The sequence below is a fragment of the Peromyscus maniculatus genome, chromosome 10 (genome assembly GCF_049852395.1).
Source record: "Peromyscus maniculatus bairdii isolate BWxNUB_F1_BW_parent chromosome 10, HU_Pman_BW_mat_3.1, whole genome shotgun sequence".
Lineage (NCBI taxonomy): Eukaryota > Metazoa > Chordata > Mammalia > Rodentia > Cricetidae > Peromyscus > Peromyscus maniculatus.
Genome location: NC_134861.1, coordinates 3008955 through 3028812, shown reverse-complemented (window position 1 = coordinate 3028812; position 19858 = coordinate 3008955). Strand labels below are relative to the sequence as shown.

The following is a 19858-nucleotide window of genomic DNA, read 5'->3' as shown; positions in this document are numbered from 1 at the left end:
GTATCCGAGCTAGATCAGCCATGTTCAGCTTGGGTTTGTTTTGGAGCACTGATGTGGCCTGCTGAGATTAGAGTTTTGCCAAGAAGTCCTTAGAGAGATTCTGTTGGAAGAAACACTCAGGTGGGGAATTTGGGAAGTTGCCTTCTTGAGGTTTAGATGGAGGACCCCTTGTTTCTGGAATGGACTCAGCTTAGTCAGCTCAGCTGTCGGTCACACTCCAAGGGTCGGCACGTCCACTGTTTCAAGGTGGAAGGGAAGCCCGGTAAATAATGCCTGGGTCTCCTTAATGGGAGTCAGTGTGTCTCTGGTCAAGGGGGCACTCGAGAGGACCACCAAGTGTAAGACCAAGCATGGCCCTTTTGATTGTTCCTCATTTATCCAGTTCCTTGCCCACTCCCGTCTCTGTGTAGTAAAGGACAGCTCTACTCTGAAAGGAATTTTAGGAGGAACCAGAATCAACCGGAATCTGGGCTGGCATGTAGCTCAGCAGTGCAATGCTTGCCTAGGGTACACGATGCCCTGGGTCTCACCCTCACCTCTGTAAGGAAAAAAAAAAAAGAATAGCAATAATAAAAAGAGCCCAGAACCTTTAATTTTAAGATAGAACCCAAGCTTCATGGACGGAGGAATGCCCTGAACTCCTGTGCGGATGTTTTGTGTGTGGGCGTGAGTTTCCTGGGAGAGGATTTACAGCTTTCCACATGTCTTCAAAGAGGCTGGGCTCCCTAAAGTTTAGGAATGCACACTTAGTACTATCGTCTTGTCGGTCAAGTCTCAGATTTTTGTTTAAAGATCAAATACCCATTTTAAACACAGTTACACAAGCGCACAGTTTTAAGAGTCAAAAGTTCTTCAAAGCTTAAAACAAAAACATTGCAGTCAACCCTACCCTTGTCCACCCCAGCTCTGATCCCTAGGGGCTATCGCTTTGAATGTTTTAGCAGAGCAGGGGAGGGAGAGAGAGGAGAGGGGAGAAGGGAGAGAGAAGAGGAGAAGGGGGACAGCTGAGAGAGGAGAGGGAGGAGAGAAGCAGGAAGTGGGAGCAGGGAGAGAGAGGGAGAGCATGTGAGAATGTGACTGTGGAAGGGGAGGGCTGGGGTTACCCCCTATGTCCCCAACCCCCATGCCTACTTCTTTGCCCCCCATCCTCCTAAGTATAGCTCTGTGGAGTAAGAAATCCGGACTTGGATCTTGTTTTGGTTCTTAGTTCTGAGCGGTGGAGGTGATAGGAACATCTTCTTCTAATACCCCATCTCAGTGCCCAGAGCATCCAAGACCCTTGGCATTCCTGGAGCGATAGGATTGCATAACAGTGAGATTGGCGGCTTCAGGCTCAGGGCTGGCTGCCAGGAGCCTCAGGGCAGGATGAGGGTGGAGAATCTCAGCCCCACCCCAGCCTCTGGGGAGCATGGGGCTAGAGGCTGAGCTACCCAGCAACGACCAGTGCTGTAACTAGTCAGCCTCCATGATGGAACCTCTACAAATGCCCCGAACAATGGACTTGCCAAGCTCGAGCTCACCTGCTGTAGATGTCTGGGGATAACAGGGAGACAGCTGTGCCCAAGGAGTCCTTGGAGAACTGTGAATTCCTTTTTAGGAAGATCTTCTCAACTTTTTCTCTAGATCCTTGTATGAAATGGTTATCTAGGGGGAAGATATGTGGTGTATGTGTACACATGTACACGCACAGGCACATGCACAGGCGTATACACACAGACCATCCTGGCTTCAAAGATACAGTCAGATTCCTTAAAAGCTACTTTATTTTCTATTTGCATGTAAAATGTCTGCATTTTAAATTTTTATGTGTCAGCCTTAGTCTGGTCCCCTCCTCAGTGCAACTCCTTTGGTTACTTTTTGTGGGCGCCATGGGCCCTGACCCCCCCATGGCGCCCACAGGTCCCCCCTTTTTATTAAATGAGCTTCTGACTTAGGTTGCGTGGGACCAGCAGACCACCTTACCCGTCATAGAGACACCTGCCCAGGCCACACAAGTGCTCTGTCTTAGGTTGATGGCAGCCCCCCAAGCATTACCCGTCTCTGAATACTCATTATCATACAGACTCAACCACGTGAGCTGTAGAGTGACTGCTGCCAAAGATCTCAAAGTGGCACTGGGCTTGCAATCTGTGCGACACAGAAAAGACCAACAGAAGTCCTAACCCACCCATAGCCAGAAGGCTACAGGCAATTGAACCATTCCTTATTTAAACGAGCCTTACCGCAAATAGGAGTGCTGTAAGGTGGTATCCGAGCAAATGGAACTTGAGTTTTAAATAATTTACAACTTACAAAGCCAATTATAATGTATAAAAGTGGAATTAAATTTATCATGCCCAATAAGAAGAAAGATTAACTAACTGTGGTAGCTACTTTTGCTGCCAGGGTCTCCATTGTGCTAGCTGTAGTAACCAATTATGAAATAGCAATCCCAGAAACAATAGCAGCAACGGCAACAGCGATGTCAGAGTCTCTTCTGGAGCGTGTGAGCATCATCTGTGTCTAGCTGCCATGGTCCACTGGCATGGACACGGCTCCAGGAACATGAACCACCAAGGCCCATTTTTCTTGATCCCAGCACTACTTAGGCTGGCAGGTCTGCAAGAGAACAACTGAGAAACATAAAGAAAACAGCAAACAAGGAGCAGAACTAATGGCCTCAGTAATGGCTACATTCAGGCTCACAAATTTTGAGGTACCTTCAGAAAGGCTAGATGAATTTCAGGAGGCAAATAAATGTTGCACAGAGCCATTCCTGAAAAGTAGGTACTACACCAGCTTGAGGGGGGTTGCAAAATGCGAAAAACTTAGCTGGCATGCTACTGTTAGCAAATGAAGTTCATTGACCTTCAGAGTTATCCTTAATCTCCAAGGTGTGATACATTCTCAATGTTTTTTGAAAAAAGTTACCATACATTACCTTCTGAAGAATCCAACCACATGGCTACAGTTCCTAGGCTTACAATAATGTTTGCCAAGGCTGGCCATATTGGGCTCTCAATCCCCATTGGCATCAGAAGGGGAGAGTTTTTTACGAAGGCCCAATAGGTCTCTGCCATGTTGGGATTCAGCAGCAGCCACAGGGCGCACACAGCGTTCAGGAACCCACAGAGGAATTTCATTGTCCTGCGGAAAGACACAAACAGATCCCCGGGCCCACACCAACACCGGATCGGGTCCCCTCCAAGTGCCAGTAGAAAGATCTTTCCATTGCACCAGAGGATGATTCGCAACAGGAGCCCTCCAGTGCTTATCTGCAGCAGATACTCCAGCAGAATCCACCGATAAAAAATTTAAAATATATAAAACAAGGGAAAGAATAGAATGTGGAGAGGAGAGATGAGCCCCTAACTCCCCCCTTTTTACTTTAGCAATATAAGTTTTTAAGGTACGATGGCAGCGTTCTACTATAGCCTGCCCTTGAGGATTATAAGGAATACCAGTCTTATTAACAATAGAAAAATCTTGGCAGAATTTTGAAAATCCCGTACTACTGTAGGCAGGACCATTATCAGTCTTTATGCATTTTGGCACTCCCATGTAAGCAAAAGCATGAAGACAATGATTCTTTACATCCTTAACCTTTTCCCCTGAATGGACAGAAGCAAAAATTAGAGAAGAATATGTATCAATAGACACATGGACATATTGTAATTTTCCAAAGGAAGGCACGTGTGTGACGTCCATCTGCCACACATGATTAGGTAAAAGTCCTCGAGGATTAACTCCCAAATGAGGAACAGGTAAAAATTCCACACAAGTAGGGCATGATTTAACTATCTGGATGGCTTGTTCCCGGGTTATGCCTGTATGATAACGGAGAGATCCAGCATTAAGATGATAACGCTGATGCAACTGAGTAGCCTTATCAAAGGCAAAACAGACTAATGTGACAGCCATACGAGTAATGGCGTTAGCCCTCTGATTACCTTCACTTAGAGGTCCAGGCAATTGAGTATGAGCTCTAATATGGCCCACATAAAGGTTATGTGAGCGAGACCATATAAGTCCTTGCACTTGCAATAAGTATTCATGAATGGAAGAAATGGATGGTATGTAGGCTGTTGTTTCCAAAGGCATAATGGCATGTGCCACATATTGACTATCGGTATAAATATTTACACTCTCATCAGAAAACATCTGTAAAGCAAGCAACAGTGCCTGTACCTCTGCCACCTGGGCAGAAGTGCCCTGGACTTTTATTCTCTTTACTATGTTACCAGAAACCACCACAGCAAAACCACGTGAAGTGCCATCAGTAAATACCACACGGGCCTGAGGAATAGGAGTCATTTGTACTATCTTGGGAAATATAACAGGATGCAATTTAAAAAATTGACACACATCATTGGAGGGGTAGTGAGTATCAAACTGACCCTGCATGGAGCATGTCAATATGGCCCAATCATTATCATTAGCTTGCAACCATGCTACTTGAGACTGGGTGTATGGGGTCACCACAATATCTGGCTCCTTACCAAAAGTTTGAACACTGATCTTGATTCCCTTAAATATAATCTGAGCGACAGCCTGTGGATAAGGAGTGATGATTTTTGCTGGAGAAGCTGGGGAATGTACCCATAAAATAGGACCTGTTTGCCAAAACACTCCAGTAGGTGAATGAGTAAAACAAAATATCAAATACAATAAGGGAGAATTAAGATCTATATACTGTACGTGAGCCTGTTCCAGGGCCTCTTGCACACGTTGTAGGGCTACACGTCCTTCAGCTGTTAATTTACGGGGAGATGAAGGGTCAGGGTCGCCCTTTAAGACATCATACAAGGGGCGAAGCTGACCTGTTGGAATTTTTAAAGTGGGCCGAAGCCATTGAATATCTCCCAGAAAGGTTTGGAAATCATTAAGTGTGCGTAGCTGATCCATGCGCAGAGTAATCTTTTGTGGGCATATGCCCGTGCGTAACAATTCATGACCTAAATAATGATAGGGAAAAGATACCTGTACCTTTTCTGGGGCTATCTGTAAATTAGCCAAGCTAAGAACCTCTTGTAAATAAGAAAAGGCATCAAAAACAAGTTTTTTATCTTTAGCAGCCATTAATATATCATCCATATAGTGAATTATATAAACACCTGGAAAAGCTTTTCGAACTGGAGCTAGGGCCAAAGACACATAAATTTGACATATAGTAGGGCTATTGGCCATTCCTTGAGGCAATACCACCCACTGATATCTCTGATAAGGTTCCTTAAGATTTTCTGAAGGAACACTGAAAGCAAAGCGAGGACTGTCCTCAGGATGCAAAGGAATGGTGAAGAAACAGTCCCTCAAGTCAACCACAATTAAATGCCAATGCTTAGGAATTGCCACAGGGGCAGGCAAGCCAGGCTGTGTTGCTCCCATGAGAAGCATGGTTTTATATACAGCTCTAAGATCCTGTAACAGCCTCCATTTTCCTGATTTCTTTTTAATAACAAATATAGGTGAGTTCCAAAGTGAAGTGGAAGGAATGATATGTCCAGCATCTAACTGCTCCTTAACCAATGCATACGCAGCCTCCAATTTTTCCTTAGCAAGGAGCCACTGCTCCACCCATACAGGGTCATCACTTTTCCAAGTGATTTTTATCAGTTGTATAATCGAAGGCTGCTGTGCAGTGACCTCTATGGAAAAGACCCTAATCCTCTAGTATCCCCAGGACCTCTAGTGACAGTTTTTGTCTGCCACAGGTTGTGGGCCTCCTTGCAACATTTTCCCTAAGCCTCTGTCCGGGCAGTAGCCCTGACTCTTCAGCATCTGTTGTACAGGCTGTGTAGTAAGCACTGTTCCAATAACGTCTAACACATCCCGTCCCCACAAGTTCACTGGAATGTCAGGTAGCACAAAGGGTTGAAAAGTTCCTGTATGACCTTCCTCGTCCTTCCAATTTAAAAGTAGCCTGCTCTGCAATGGCATCTGAACTGTGCCAATACCTTTTGGTTAGAGGTAGAATTTTTAAGGGGCCAATTGGGATCTCAGGATTCTTGTGAAATTACAGATATATCCAGTACCAGAATCCAATAATCTTCCAATCTCAATCCCATATAATTTTGTTTTTAATTTAGGCTGTTTATCATTGATAACTGTTTGTCAAAACACCTTTTTCCCCTGTACTACCAAAGCCTCTAGTTCTATATATCGGCGCCATTTTGAATTTAAAATATGAAAGCAATAATAATTGAGCAATTCTATCACCAGCTTTTGTTTCCATGGTCCTTTTTATATATGCCAATTATAAAAGCATTAAATATAATCTCTATAGGATTTGAAAAGGTAAACTTTAGGTAATACTTTTCAGTAGTATTTTATAAAATCTTAAAAAGAGGATTCTTTTTTATAGATCCCAAATAACACATTAGCACAAATAGCCAATTATTAACAATGTGGACCAAACAATTTACCTGTATTTTATTTACTGGAAAATTAATTTTGTAACCTCTTTATCAGGAAGAGATTATCATTTATGGGTTTTCTTAGCAGCATTATTTAATAGGCTAATAACCCAATTCATTTCAGGTGTTATATTTTTATAGAATTAAACCAAGAATTTCTAGAAAGCAACTTAAATTGCAGAACCAAATTTTCAGTAATGATCAACAGACAAGACCATACCTAATATATAGTTCAAAATTATGAATCCTGTTCCTTTAGTTTATCTACTATGAGGATCAAACATTTATCCAAACATTTATCAAGACAATCAAAAGAACAGAACATCCTTTATTAAAACAGCATTGACTTAGCATTCAGTGTCCTGACCGAAACCATATTTCACCAGAAATTAGGCCCCGTTTAAACTTTTAGCGCTAGTCCCTTCCCAGGCTCAGCTCGCTGGCTCTGCCCAGTGCTCAGGCTCTATTGCCAGCGCCTGCCTGGGCCGCATTCCATCACGGCTTTGTCTCCCATCGGCGCATACCTGTCTGCCCGCTGCTTCGGGCTATCTCGTGCACGCCTTTGTCCGCCACAGCCGCTGGGCGTGCCCCGCACACACAAACTCACATTTAAACTTCCTACTCCCATGAAGGGACTACCTAATAACGAGTTATTCCCACCATAAGGGAAAAACAGAAAAACATTTCCCACAAAGGGATCCTAAATACTGAATTATTCCCACTCTGAGGGAAAAATAAAAAAAACATTTGAACCAAAATTAAGCAAACAGACAGCAAAACTTTAAGCTCTGGGCTAGCTTGCTGTTCAGCCAGCAGCAGAGGCCTACCTGCTGATTCTTTGTAATTCAGATGCTGCCGCTCTGCACTGGCAGGGAGAAAAAACTCAAGAGTTTCCAGCTATCCTGAAAACTCTACAACTGGAAAAAGTCTTTACGTCCTCCATTACCACTGGGAAGAGGCTTTTCTCTTTCCTTCATCCTTTCTCTACAGGGCCCAAATCTTTAGGCCTAGTTTCAAAAATTTTTCCCCTTTTTACCGGGAAAATCCTTTTTTCTTGATTAAAATTTTTTTACCCTTTTCTAACGGGAAATTTCCTTTCCTTCCCTCTTCTCTATTGGGAAGATTTCCTTTTTCATTTAAAATCTTTAGCTGTCTTGTCCTTTCTTAACTTTGGTGCCTTCCTGCTTCAACAGTCCAATTAACTGACTGTGAGCTAGCTGTACCCATTTCAATCCACTCTTACCTGTAAAATGCTGGCCGGCCTTCCAAGAGTGTCCGTCAGCTGGTCCTTCTTACTCAGATCTCGGTGGAACCTCCATCTGTAGCAGTAATGCCCGCATTACCAATACCCGTTCACCATGTCCGAGCGAAGGGCTGCGGATTAAAAAATAGAGACAAGAGACAGCGGGTCATTCGCCATGGCTGAATGCCGAATGCCGTTTATTGAAAGAGGGAAGAAACCTTAAATACAGGCTTACAACACAAATGGAGGATCCCCTGAGGGCAGAAGTTCGCTACCAATGGTCTACATTCTAGACCCAAAGTTCTGCATTCTTGCATCTAAGTTGTTTACACCAAATACAGGATGCACCTAAGTTGTTTACACCACAAGCAGGATGTAGGAACAAAGAACCTCCGGTAAGCTCTCCGATGATCCTGAGGTGAGAAGGACACCGGCAGGGAATCTGAATAGGGAGGACACCTGGTCAGCAAGCAAGGCTGCAGCCACTCACAGTCGGGGGTCAGGGCCCATGGCGTCCACAACTTTTGTTGTTGTTACAAAGATGTCTGTGAAGTGTGTGACTTGGAAGGGTTCTTCCTGATGTGTCTATAAACTGGGATTCAGTGATGCTGGAAACAGAACAGTGTTCTGTGGGGCTGGAGAGATGGCTTAGTGGTGAAGAGCACTTGCTGCTCCTGCGGAGGATGGGGTTCAGTTCCCAGCACACACATGACACAGCTTGCAACCCTCTGTAACTCTGCTTCTAGGGGACCCAATATCCTCTTCTGGCCCCTGCCAGTACCAGGCACAAACATGACACACAGACAAACAATGCCAGCAGTTTTAGTACTTTTCGTTGCTGTGATAAAGTGCCACGAACAAGGCAACTTATAGAACAGTGGCTCTCAATCTTCCTAATGCTGCGACCCTTTAATACAGTCCCTCGTGTTGTGGTGACCTCAACCATAAAATTATTTTCATTTCTGCTTCATAACTGCAATTTTGCCACTGTTATGAATCCTGATGTAAATGTCTGATTAGGCAAGATACCTGATATGTGACCCCTGTGAAAGGAGCATTCAACCCAAAGGGGTCATGACCCACAGGTTGAGAACCAATGTTATAGACGACAATGTTTGTTTGGACTCAAGGTTCCAGAGGGATAAGAAACCGTTATGGTAGGGAACTGTGGCAATAAGTGGCAGGGATGGTGGCTGGAGTAGGAGGCTGACAGGTCACGTCTTCAACTGCAAGTGTGAAGTGGAGTGTGAACTGGAAGAGGCATGAGGCTTTAGATCTCAAAACCCACTTTCAGTGACATACTTCCTCCAGCAAGGCTCTTCCACTTAATGACCCCAAACAGTGCCACCAACTGAGGACCAGGTGTTCAAATGCCCAAGACTATTGCAGGGGACATTTCTCATTCAAATTACTACACAGGTAAAATGCTCATACACATAAAAATGAAAAGAAAATAATTTAAAAAAGAACATAGACACTCTGACACAGTGGAATTATGAGAAGGCAATTGTGTGGCCGATAGTGATGTTGGTTTGTGACTAACTTCCTTTTTTGTTCGAGTCAGGGTCCTGTAGAACCCAGGTTGACCTCTAGCTTATAATGTAGCCCAAGCTGGCCTTATTCCGGATATTCCTGTCTCTACTTCCCAAGCAGGGGTGTTGTGGGCATGCACCACCCTGCCAGGCTGACATTTCATTTATCTCTGACTCCAAATCTTATCAGACATTTATCATTGATTGGCTGCTGTATGCCATCAGATAATAAAGGGATCAGTGTCTTGTTCACTTACAGGTACATTATTTATTTATTTGTTTTACTATTTTAGGCAGTATTGAAAGGAGGGAACTGGCTCTTGTGCTCTCCCCCATGCTAATGATGATGAATCCCTAATGCCAGTGTAGCCAATGTTACTAGCAGGTGGGGGCTCTGCTAATCAAGGGCTAGATGAGATGGGGAGGCGCTTCTGATGAGGTCAGTTCCCTGATGGGAAGAGACCCAAGAGAGCATTCTTTGCCCCCATACATCCAGGCTTCCAGATGCTGAGAAATATATTTCTGTTGTTCAGCCACCCAGAGTGTGAGATTTTGTTATGGCAGCTGGTAGACAGATATAGACACGGTTCTAGAATATTGATAGTGCCCCCAAAATAGATACAGCTTTACATTCTTTTGTCTATAAAGATGGCAGAGTGAAACCAGGCTCTGTGCATCAGACAGCTTCCTGTCTTCTCTTTTCCTATTGATGATCTACAGCTAAGTCATACGTGGTGTGTGTGTGTGTGTGTGTGTGTGTGTGTGTGTGTGTGTGTGTGTGTGTGTATGTAGCATCCCTCAGTCTTTTCCACTGTTAAGGTGCAGGGTAGAGTTGCAAGCCTGCTTCAAGACTCATAATCTGGGTGTAGACTCCAAGTTAGCATTCAGCTTCTTAGTCACCATCATCAACTCATAATCAAGCCAGTAGCTTCAACCTTTTCCTAAAGCACTTAGTGGCTCGTGCTTTTCAGTGCCCCTGTCCTGGCATGTGCTGCTTCTGCCCTTTCATCCTTTACCACCGTTCATGCCTTTACCACCGTTCAGCATTGCTCTGTAATGTCACAGTCAGAGCTGCCTCTGAGCACGCCGCGTCCTTAAGCCTTCAACTGTGCGTCTTTGGACAGCACTTACCCGTGAGCTTGACTAGTGTAGCGCTTCTGCCTGTGAGGCAGTATTAGATTCTGTCGTTATGATACAGCACTGACTCTTGTGTCAAATGCCTTGACTCTAAACAGCGTAGCAGCAGTCTCAAGGCCTTTCTTGGCTGCTCTGGAATCCTTGCCACTTCCTTTTGAATGCATCCAGGAGGCTACGTTCAGCTGAGCATCCGTAGAAGAGTGTTCATTCATTGTGTTACTGTAGAGTTGCATGGTCTCCCTGGACCATCCCTGGAAAGGTCATTCCCATTCTTCTGGAATAACAGGCTGTGCTGTGCTGTTCCTAGCTCTCATGAATGAATGGCTATGTCTGTGGATTGAATTCCTAGGGGTGGAATCCAAGAATGCACACATGCACAATTTTGATTGGCATGGGCAGACTCCCTTTATCAGGTTCTATTTTATTCTCAGAATGTGGGACTGCCTGTTTCCTATCCCTTGACCAAATATTTTATTCTCTGCCATGTTATAGGTGGAAAATTAGAGAATACAATGATTTTCTGGGTCTTGTAGTGTGTTTTAGACTAGGACCTGAGTTTGTCTTATAATTTCAGAACTTGTTTGCCTCCTGAATGCTGCTGTGAAACGGATATATTGCCCTAATAGGTCAATAACTGGTGAATTTAGGTGTGTGTGTGTGTGTGTGTGTGTGTACATATGGAGATCAGAGGTCAACCCCAGGTGTTTCTTAGAAGCCTTTTAATTTATCTTTGGAGACCAGGTCTCTCATTGAACTTGGAGCCCACTGATTTGGCCAGTCTGTCTGGCCTTCGAGCCCTAAGGATCAGCCTGTCTCTACCACCGTGCGCTGGGATTTTAAGTGTGCCATCACCTGGCTCTTTATGTTGTTGCTGGAGATGGAGCTGTGTGTCCTGTCCTCCTGCTTTCATGGTTACTGAATGAGCTGTTTCCCATCTTCTCTTCTAGGGTGCAAACATTTTTTTTTTTTTCTGGAAGGGAATTTCAGATTTAGAGAATTAAAAAAAAAACCCATTAGGTACAGACTTGAAAATGCACGTCTGATAACTAGACAGTAGGCTGGGATACCTGTCAGTGCAGGCGGACCAGTGCCTGGGGCTCCCCAGCTCCGAGAAGTCTTTCTGAAACATTGGGATTTACTCTGCCTCTACTAGTGGCCACTGCTTGCCCTGCAGGCTTCAAGGGGGAGCCCCTGTATGAAATGCATGACATCAGTTTTTGCTACTGAATATTTACAGTAGCTGGAGCCTCCTCCGTGGGTCACTTTTGTGCTGTGGTTGCCTGGAGGAAATTGTCTGAGGCTCTCCTATCCAAACCACATAGCCTATGTCAAGGTGTTGCTGATTTTTGCACACTGTCAAAGAGGTGGCCTAGGTAGGTGAAGTTAGTTGTGAGGAGGCCCTGCCATGGTAGGATTGGGTGATTGCTGATCAAGGGGTCATGGACGGGCGTTGTGAAGGCAGTTGTCCCTCAACCTGCTCTCTCTCCTTCCAAACCATCTCTTCCCATGCTTTAAAAAACACTTTTTCCCCCTTGAATTAAAATCAAACAACCATTTGGCTGTTTTGTATGCTCTTCTTTGCTGATTATCTGAACAGAAAGTGTGGAAGCTTCTGGGTGGCTCCAGTTAAGACACTGACTGCTCTAAGACACTGACATGATCACCCTGCCTTGTCGTCCTCTCTGCCAGGCTTCCAGTCCACCTGAGGCAAGTGGCATTTATCCTGATAGCAATGAGGCAGTATACCCTTGTGGTTAAAGGAGCTTCCCAGCCCCATGGTCAGCAAGTAGCACAGTAGATGAAACACAGAAGAGTGGAATCTGAAAGGTCCTGATCCCAAATGGACTCTTTCACCCATGCAGGCGGGGCTTGACTGACTGTGAGGTACCAGCATTTGGAGGCAGGCTGGAGTGAAATATGCACATCACACCTGACAGGAGAGAATTGCATACTGGTCACTGCCTCTCTCTGACCTTTTCTTCTTTGATGTTGACACCAAGCCACTCTGTCTTCAGAGAGTGTGAAGCACCTGACCGAATGCTCAGGATTCAGCTGCACAGTGTGTAATGCAGAGACACAACCTTCTGGAAGCAGCTCATGGTGATGACTTCTGTGGATTAAGTGGGAAATTAAACCCTAATAAATACACATGCTTATTAAGAGAATACAAGGGCAGATATATCCTGGGAGAAAAAGATGCAAATAATATATTGAATAGAGGATTAGTGTATCTAGTACATAAAGAATCCCCAAAATTCAACTGTGAAACAAACCATTCAACTAGAAAATGTAAAAAAATAAAAACAAGAAATGGAGAGATGGTTCACCAAAGAGGATGTGCAGGTAACCAATAAGCACACAAAAGACAACCATCATGGGCTGGGGATGTGTCTCAGTGGGAGAGTCCTTGCCTAATATGTGTGAAGTTCTGGGTTCAAAACTGCAGAAAAACAAAACCCACAACAACAATAACAAAACCCTCCACATTTAGACATCACTAAAATAAAAAATAGTAATGGTAAATGCTGTGTGAAGTTGGGTCACAGGTGCTGGTGGGAAAGGAAAGTGGGGTGGCCCTCCGGAGACATGTTGACAGTCTCTTAGAAAGCTAAATCGGGAGTTGTGTGAATGGGCAGCTGCACTTGAGGCTGTTTATCTCAGAGAAAAGAAGATATGGTCACTCAAAACCTGCTCATGTATATGCATGTAGTTTTATGCTGGAAGCATCAGGATGCCATTCAAGGGCAATGGTGAAACAAAACAACCGTGGTCCGTGTGCGTGGTGGGTGGGAGATGAGTTGAATCTTCCTGTCTTTCAAACCTCTGTTGCTCTTTTTTTTTTTTTTAAAAAAGATGATTTAGTTTCAATCGTGCATGTGTGTGTGTGTGTGCACGTGTGCACATGTAAGTGTGTATGTGCATGTGGGTGTTGTCTGAGGAGGCCAGAGCTGTCAGATGCCCTGGAGCTGGAGTTACAGGTGGTTGTGAGTGACCTGACATGGATGCTGGGAACGGAACTCAGGTCCCCTGTAAGAACAGTATGAGCTTTTCACCTCTCAGCCATCTCACCAGAAGCCGCATTGGTTTTTCTCCCCCTTCTCATGTCTGTGTTTGATTGGACTTCATGTTACCTTTCCTCAAATACATCTTTTTAGGGATGCATGTGGCTGTGACAGCTGATGCCACTGTCTCTCTACCTCAGCAAAAACCTCACAGCTCCCCCCCCCCTTACATTAGAACAGTCTAAGACACGAAGAAAACTTGGAAAGTTATGAACTTTTCCAAATACAGTTGGAAATTCATAAATTGCTTTCTGTGAGGAAGCTGTGAGAGATTTCTGTTTGCAGTTTTAAGGTCAGGAAAGACTCCCAGCCCCACAGAGATTGTGTGGCACAAAGTATTGGCTCTAGAGTCAAAAGATCTTTATGTCTTGCTTCTAACAAGAGAGGGTATTCTTGGAAAACTCATTGAATTTTTGTGAATTTGGTGTTTTTACTTTTAAAGTTGCTTTATTTTTAACTATGTGTGTGTGTGTGTGTGTCGAGGGGGGGGGCAGTATTGCATGTGAGTTCAATGTCTTCAGAGATAAGAAGAGGGTGTTGAGCTGAAGTTCCAAGCAGTTGTGAGATGTCACATGTGGGTGCTGGGAACCAAATTTGGGTCTTCTACAAGAGCAGGAAGTGCTCTTAACTGCTGAGCCGTTTCTCATCCCTCTTGGTTTTATTCTCAATGAAACTGGAGCTAATGAAGCAGTGTGTCCCTCGAGATCACAGGGACACTGCTCTGCAGCCTGTAAGGCATCGCATCTATGGGGAATACAGCTGTGTAAACAACTTTCCTGGAACTTGAAGAAAGCACATCACTGCCTGAAGACCTGAAAGGTACGAGGTGGTCTTGCCTGTGACCCCCTGGGTGAAGTCCAGCCTGAGACAGCCCACTTAGGTCTTGGCGGCAAGCTGCACTAACCTCAGACACCTGCCCCACAGTGCAGCCTGTGTGTGGTGGGGAGCCTCGAGTGGGGTGGTGCAGGCATGCACATCGTGCCTTGCAGATAAAGTCACTCTCAATCTCCCTGCCCTCCAGGCAGTCTGCACTCCTAGGAAGGAGGACAGGAGAGAGGAGTCAGTTTCTGGTAACTTGCCAAAGCCTTCCTCAGCCAGTCTGCTCCCAGAGTGACCCGCATGACAAGTAGAAGACGTGAGAGGCAGATGGATCATGTCAGCTCAGTGCTTTGTGGCTTTTGTGGCCTCAGAGCAGTCAGTGACTGGGCTGCCAGCCTGTTAGCTTTCCGGGGAATGCTGGGTCAGCCAAGAGGCTGAGAAGTGGAGGGCACACAGGTGCCAGGGGGTGGGGTGGGTGGGGTGGGGTGGCATCCAGGGGACACCAGAGCCCTCTCTTCTTATGTTAATACATGTCTTAGCCAGCCCAGGCCTCATCTGCTGCAGTCCCTGACAGCAAAGGGCCTCTAGAAAGATTAGTGATGCAGGAGAAGGTGCGAGGTTTGCAAGAAATGAAGGCTTGCATTGCTATTTGTGGAACACGTGCAGGTGTGAAACACCTTAAATGTTCCCTCAGCTGGGGTGTGTGCACGCACGCATGTCCACTTCCCTTTCCATCTTCTAAGAACGGAGAAAGCGACTCCTCACTTCCTTCCTGGTCGGTGGCTGGAATTCCTTCAGTAGCCCCCCTGTTCTGAGTTAGACTCTGCAGCTACAGTACCATCAGCATTTCGGTTTTGTGCCCTCCTTTGTCTGTCCCCAGGGCTCAGACCAGAGCCAGGCCCGACACTGAGGGAGTAGAGTGAGCAGAGCTGTCTCGTTTTGTGCTGCTCTGCCCTCCATATCCACCCTGTTTAACACGTATATCTGAACCGCCCCTGCGCTTAGGGATGTGTGTAGGCAGTGCACTTTCCCTGTGGTTCAGACACGAATTTCCTCTCAGAATTCCCCAGGCTCAGTTAGTCCCCAGGCTTCTGGCAGGGAGCAGCAGGAAGTATTTTGTGTAGAAGCCTACACCCAAATCTCTCTTCACCTGCGAGTTTGTTTGGTTTGGACCGGAATAAATCGAAGACCCTGGTTTCTTTATCCCAAAGAAGAGAGCAAACACTCATGAGCTGCCTTGTCTGAGCCATTCTCTAGTGCTCAGAATCTCAATGAGCTTGTTGAGCTGGGCCAAGTGTGTGAGCGCCTGGGATGAGGGCTTGTAACCCTGGCTGCATCTGGGGGTTTCTGAGAAAAGCACACTTGTCTATATGGCAAGCCAGCTGAGGGAGAGTCTTTGCGCGGTGTAGGGAGCTGTTGCTTTTAGGGTCTCTAGACGGTTCCTGTGTACACCAGAGGCTGAGAACGCTTGGTCTGAGGTGAGCTGGTGTCGCAGGTAGAGGCATTGCCACTGCCTTTCCCCAGCTGTGCCTTGCCTCAAGTGATGCCAGCATTATGCAGACACCGTGGGGACAGCTTGCCACTCCATTCTGCTGGAATCTTCCCTGAGCACACTCGCTGACCTTCACTCTGTTCTGACCCCTCCCCCCTCTTTCCACGGAGGAGAAAGTTGTTCATTTTGTGGGACCACCATGTATCCCACTTCAATGGTGCAGGATAGCCCTGAGTATGAAGTGCTCAGCAGATGTTTACTGCGCTCTTGTCCCTCCAGCACTGTGTGGGACAGTTTATAAACAACAGTACTGCCTTAGCAAGCGCTGGTCCTCAGCCTCGCCAAATGCCGTGTCATTTTAGGTTTAAGCTTGTCTACACCTCATTGCTTCATCTATGGAATGGATAACGGGCTGCTGCTGTCCAACAGGCTTGTCCGAGGCTTTTCATGCAGATGTGTATAAACCCCTCAACTCAGTGCCAGCCCCGGAAGCACTCGGTGAGGCTGTCATGGCCCCGCCATCCCCGACACCCTTGTCATTTTCCAACACAAATATAGAGAATTTGTTTTGGTTTTCTCTCTGTTGCTGTGATGAACACCAGGAGCAAAAGCAACCTGAGGAGGAAAAGGGTTTGTTTGGCTTACACTGCCAGGTTCAAGTCCATCACTGAGGGAAGTCAGGGCAGGAGCTCAGGCAGGAACCTAGAACAGGAAGCATGGAGGAATGCTGCCTGCTAGCTCGCTCCCTGGCTCACAATCAGCTACCTTTCTTACACAGCCCAGACACACCTGCCTAGGGATGGTGCTACCCACAGTGCGCAGGGCCCTCCCATATCTGTCATAAACCAAGACAGCCTCTCCCAGACACGACAAAAAACCAATCAGATTGAGGCAATCAAATGAGGTTCCTTCTTCCTAGGTGACTCTAGGTTGTGTCAAGTTGGTGATTAAACCAAACAGGTCACAGGAAATAAACTTGCTAAAGATAACACATCCTTAGCTCTTGAACGGTATTTTTATTTTAAATTTTAGCTGGTAGCTTGATTTGCTACTAAAATATTGTGCTCTAGAATACTTGAATTTTAAACAAATATATCCAAAGGATTTTATAATGGGGCCATTGCTACTAAAAGATGATTTTAACCTTCATGAATGGGCAGCATGATGTTTGGTTCATTGCTTTGCTTTCTTCTCCTGAACTCTGTGCTGTGAGCTCCTTGACTAATGTCTTTGTTGATGTTATATTGCTGTGAAGAGACACCATGACCATGACAACTCTTTTTTTTTGGGGGGGGGGTAATTCGAGTGAGACAGGGTTCCTCTGTGTAGCTTTGGAGCCTGTCCTAGAACTTGCTTTGTAGACCAGGCTGACCAGATCCGCCTGCCTCTGCATCCTGAGTGCTGGGATTAAAGGTGTATGCCACCACCACCTGGCTAGTCTTATAAAGGAAAATATTTAATTGGGGCATGTTTACAGTTTCAGAGGTTTAGTCCATTATCGTCATGGTGGGAAGCATGGTGGCACACAGGCAGACATGGTGCTGGAGAGGTAACTGAGAGTCTACATCTGATTGGGCAGGTGGCAGGAAGAAAGAGAGACGCTGGGATTGGCTTGAGCATCTGAAACTTCAAAGCCCACCCTCAGTGACACACTTCCTCCAACAAGGCCTCACCTTCTAGTCCCTATTAGCACCACTCCCTAATGACCAAGCATTCAAATCTATGAACCTAAGGGGGCCCTTCCTCTTTAAACCACCACAGCCATGAATCCTGGAACCAAGGGAGTCGACTTACAGCAGCATCCTCGGCACCTCGGGGACATCCTTCCTTGCAACCGTCAAATGGTGTTCTTTAGTGCTGCCCAGCACAGGTGGGTGCATCTTATCCAGCCCCACCCCCTTCATCCTATCAGCTCTCATCAGATTCTTTCTCCTTTTATTCCTCCTTAGCCTATCGCCTCTTCTTGAACAGGGACTGTTGTTCTTGTCAGTGCTGAGGCCCCAGCACCTAGCACTGGCCAGCACATATTATATACTGTCTGCACATCTGACTTCATATCCCACCAGAATTAAAGAAAAGCCTCAAGTTATGCTGTGAATGAAATCTACAGTGATAAAATGTACCCAGTTACAGTGTTTGGGAAGCACGGGTCTTTCCACAGGTGCCCTGTGACCTGCTGAATGACTGTGGTGTGCGTGGGATAGCCTGGGCTCGCCCTTACCCTCCTTCATAAGAAGTGGTGCACATGCTCCAAGCCAGAGTCCAGTGCCTTACTGTTGAGTTTGGCTCTGTCCTGAAGCCAGGCTGCTCCTTTTATTACACAGGCATTGTATGCTCAGCCATGGAGGGGGAGGTTGTGTATGTGATATGTAAGGTTCATTTTGTTCTTTAATTTTTTTAAAAAAAAGTTTATATTATGTATATGAATATTTGTCTGCATGTATGTACACATACTTTCCTGGATGATAGACTACAAGCTATAAGATGAAATAAACCTTTTCCTGCACAAGTTGCTTTTGATCTTGGTGTTTTATAACAGCAATAGAAACCCTAAGACATAAATTAGTACCAGGAGTTGGGTGTTGATGTGACAGATCTGATCATATTTTGGGAGGATTGTGGAAGGACTTGGGGACATTGAGCTGGGGAAGCCCCTGGATGCTACACCTTCCTAGGCTGCCGTGGGAACCTGGAAGACAAGGATGCTGAGAGCAGTGCAGACAATGGAAGCCTGCCTTGTGAAGTTTCAGAGGGAAGCGAAGATTCTTTTACATCCTTTCATGTAAGAATTTGAATTAAGAACCACTAAAGTGAAACCTCTGCTTTACTGGGACAGTTTATACTGGTCAGCTGGGGCCAAAGAATCAACTGTGATTAAGAGGAGACCAGCATCATTGAGGCAAAATCTTTTGCAAGTGTTTTCTCAGGGTCAGCACACGGAAGCTATGGTCCATTGGGGACCAAGGTTATACCTCATGACTTTTCCATGGTAGTGGAAAAGTCAGCCAGGTGGTACTGGTTTTGAAGGCATGAAGGGGTCATGGAAAGCAGCTAAGGCTTGGCGTTGCGTGTTCATGAAGGAGTTCGTGAAGAGAGCCCAGGAGAGGCTATTGGTGAAAGAGCAAGCCAGGAAGCAGCATGTCTCCATGACCTGTGCATCAGCTCCTGTCTCTTGCCCTGAGTGCCTGCCCTGCCCTGACTTCTCCCCATGAAGGACTGTGATCAGGTCATGTAAGCTGAAATAAACCCTTTCCTCCCCATGTTGCTTTTGGTCACTGTTTTTATCACAGCAATGGAAATCCTCACTAAGACACTGGAAGCCTGAATGGGTTATTAGTTCTCCTGGAACTGGAGTTACAGATGGTTGTGAGCCTCCTGGTGTGGGTGCTGGGAATTGAACCTGAGTCCTCTACAAGAGCAGCAAATGCCCTTTAGTATTGAGCCATCTCTCCAGATCTGTGTGTTTTTGTTTTGTTTTGACTGAGACTCATGTCTGTCCCTCTCAGGAGAGGACAAAGGACATGGTAGCCAGAGAATTGTTTTCTGCATTTACTTCCTGAACTTGGCAGCCTGTGTTAGGGCAAGATCATCTTCAGTGAGCCGGAGGTGGGTATTGGTGGTATGCAGTTACACTAAGGCTCCTGGTGTCTGTTAGGAGTGTTCTGAAGAGGGCAGTTGAATGGGGTGGTCTGGAAAGGAGAGGCACACTGTGGCAGCTTACACCCAATGCATCGGAAGTGAAGTCACTATGTCTTTTTTTTTTTTTTGGTAGATTTTTTTTTAAGGATTCCAGCCCTGTATTTCTCTGGGTTGTGCTCAAGAAATTTAATGCCATCATGTGACATCTTTGACCTTTGCTAAGAGCATGTGCACAGGCTAACTAAAGCATTTAATGGTGGAAAACATCTAATTGCTTCACTGTGTGCTAAGTTTGGGTGACATTGTGGGAAATAATAACAAATTTAAGAGACTCGTGAAATGAAGCAATTTTTAGTACACCATTCTGCAGAAAGAGACATCAGCTGAGAGAAAAGGGCAAAAATGGCCAGGGTGCTGATATGGTGCAAGTCCTGGCTCTTCCTCCACAGGCCGGACTTGCCCTAGCCCCAGACTTTCCATCCCATTGGCTCAGGACACAGCCTTATCTTATGAATAATGTGGGGCTCACGACTTCTGGGCTC

General features: G+C 45.7%; 1 protein-coding gene across 6 annotated transcripts in view; it reads left to right on the top strand.

The window, feature by feature from the left end:
• Positions 1 to 19858, top strand: part of Afap1 (actin filament associated protein 1) — a 122443-nt gene that overhangs the window by 7271 nt on the left and 95314 nt on the right. For 3 of the 6 annotated variants that reach the window (XM_076545713.1, XM_076545715.1, XM_076545717.1), the window contains exon 2: positions 17439 to 17547. The exons of the other annotated variants lie outside the window; for them this stretch is intronic. The gene's annotated coding sequence lies outside the window, so the exon portion shown is untranslated. The remainder of the gene's footprint in view (positions 1 to 17438; positions 17548 to 19858) is intronic. 6 annotated transcript variants of the gene reach the window in all.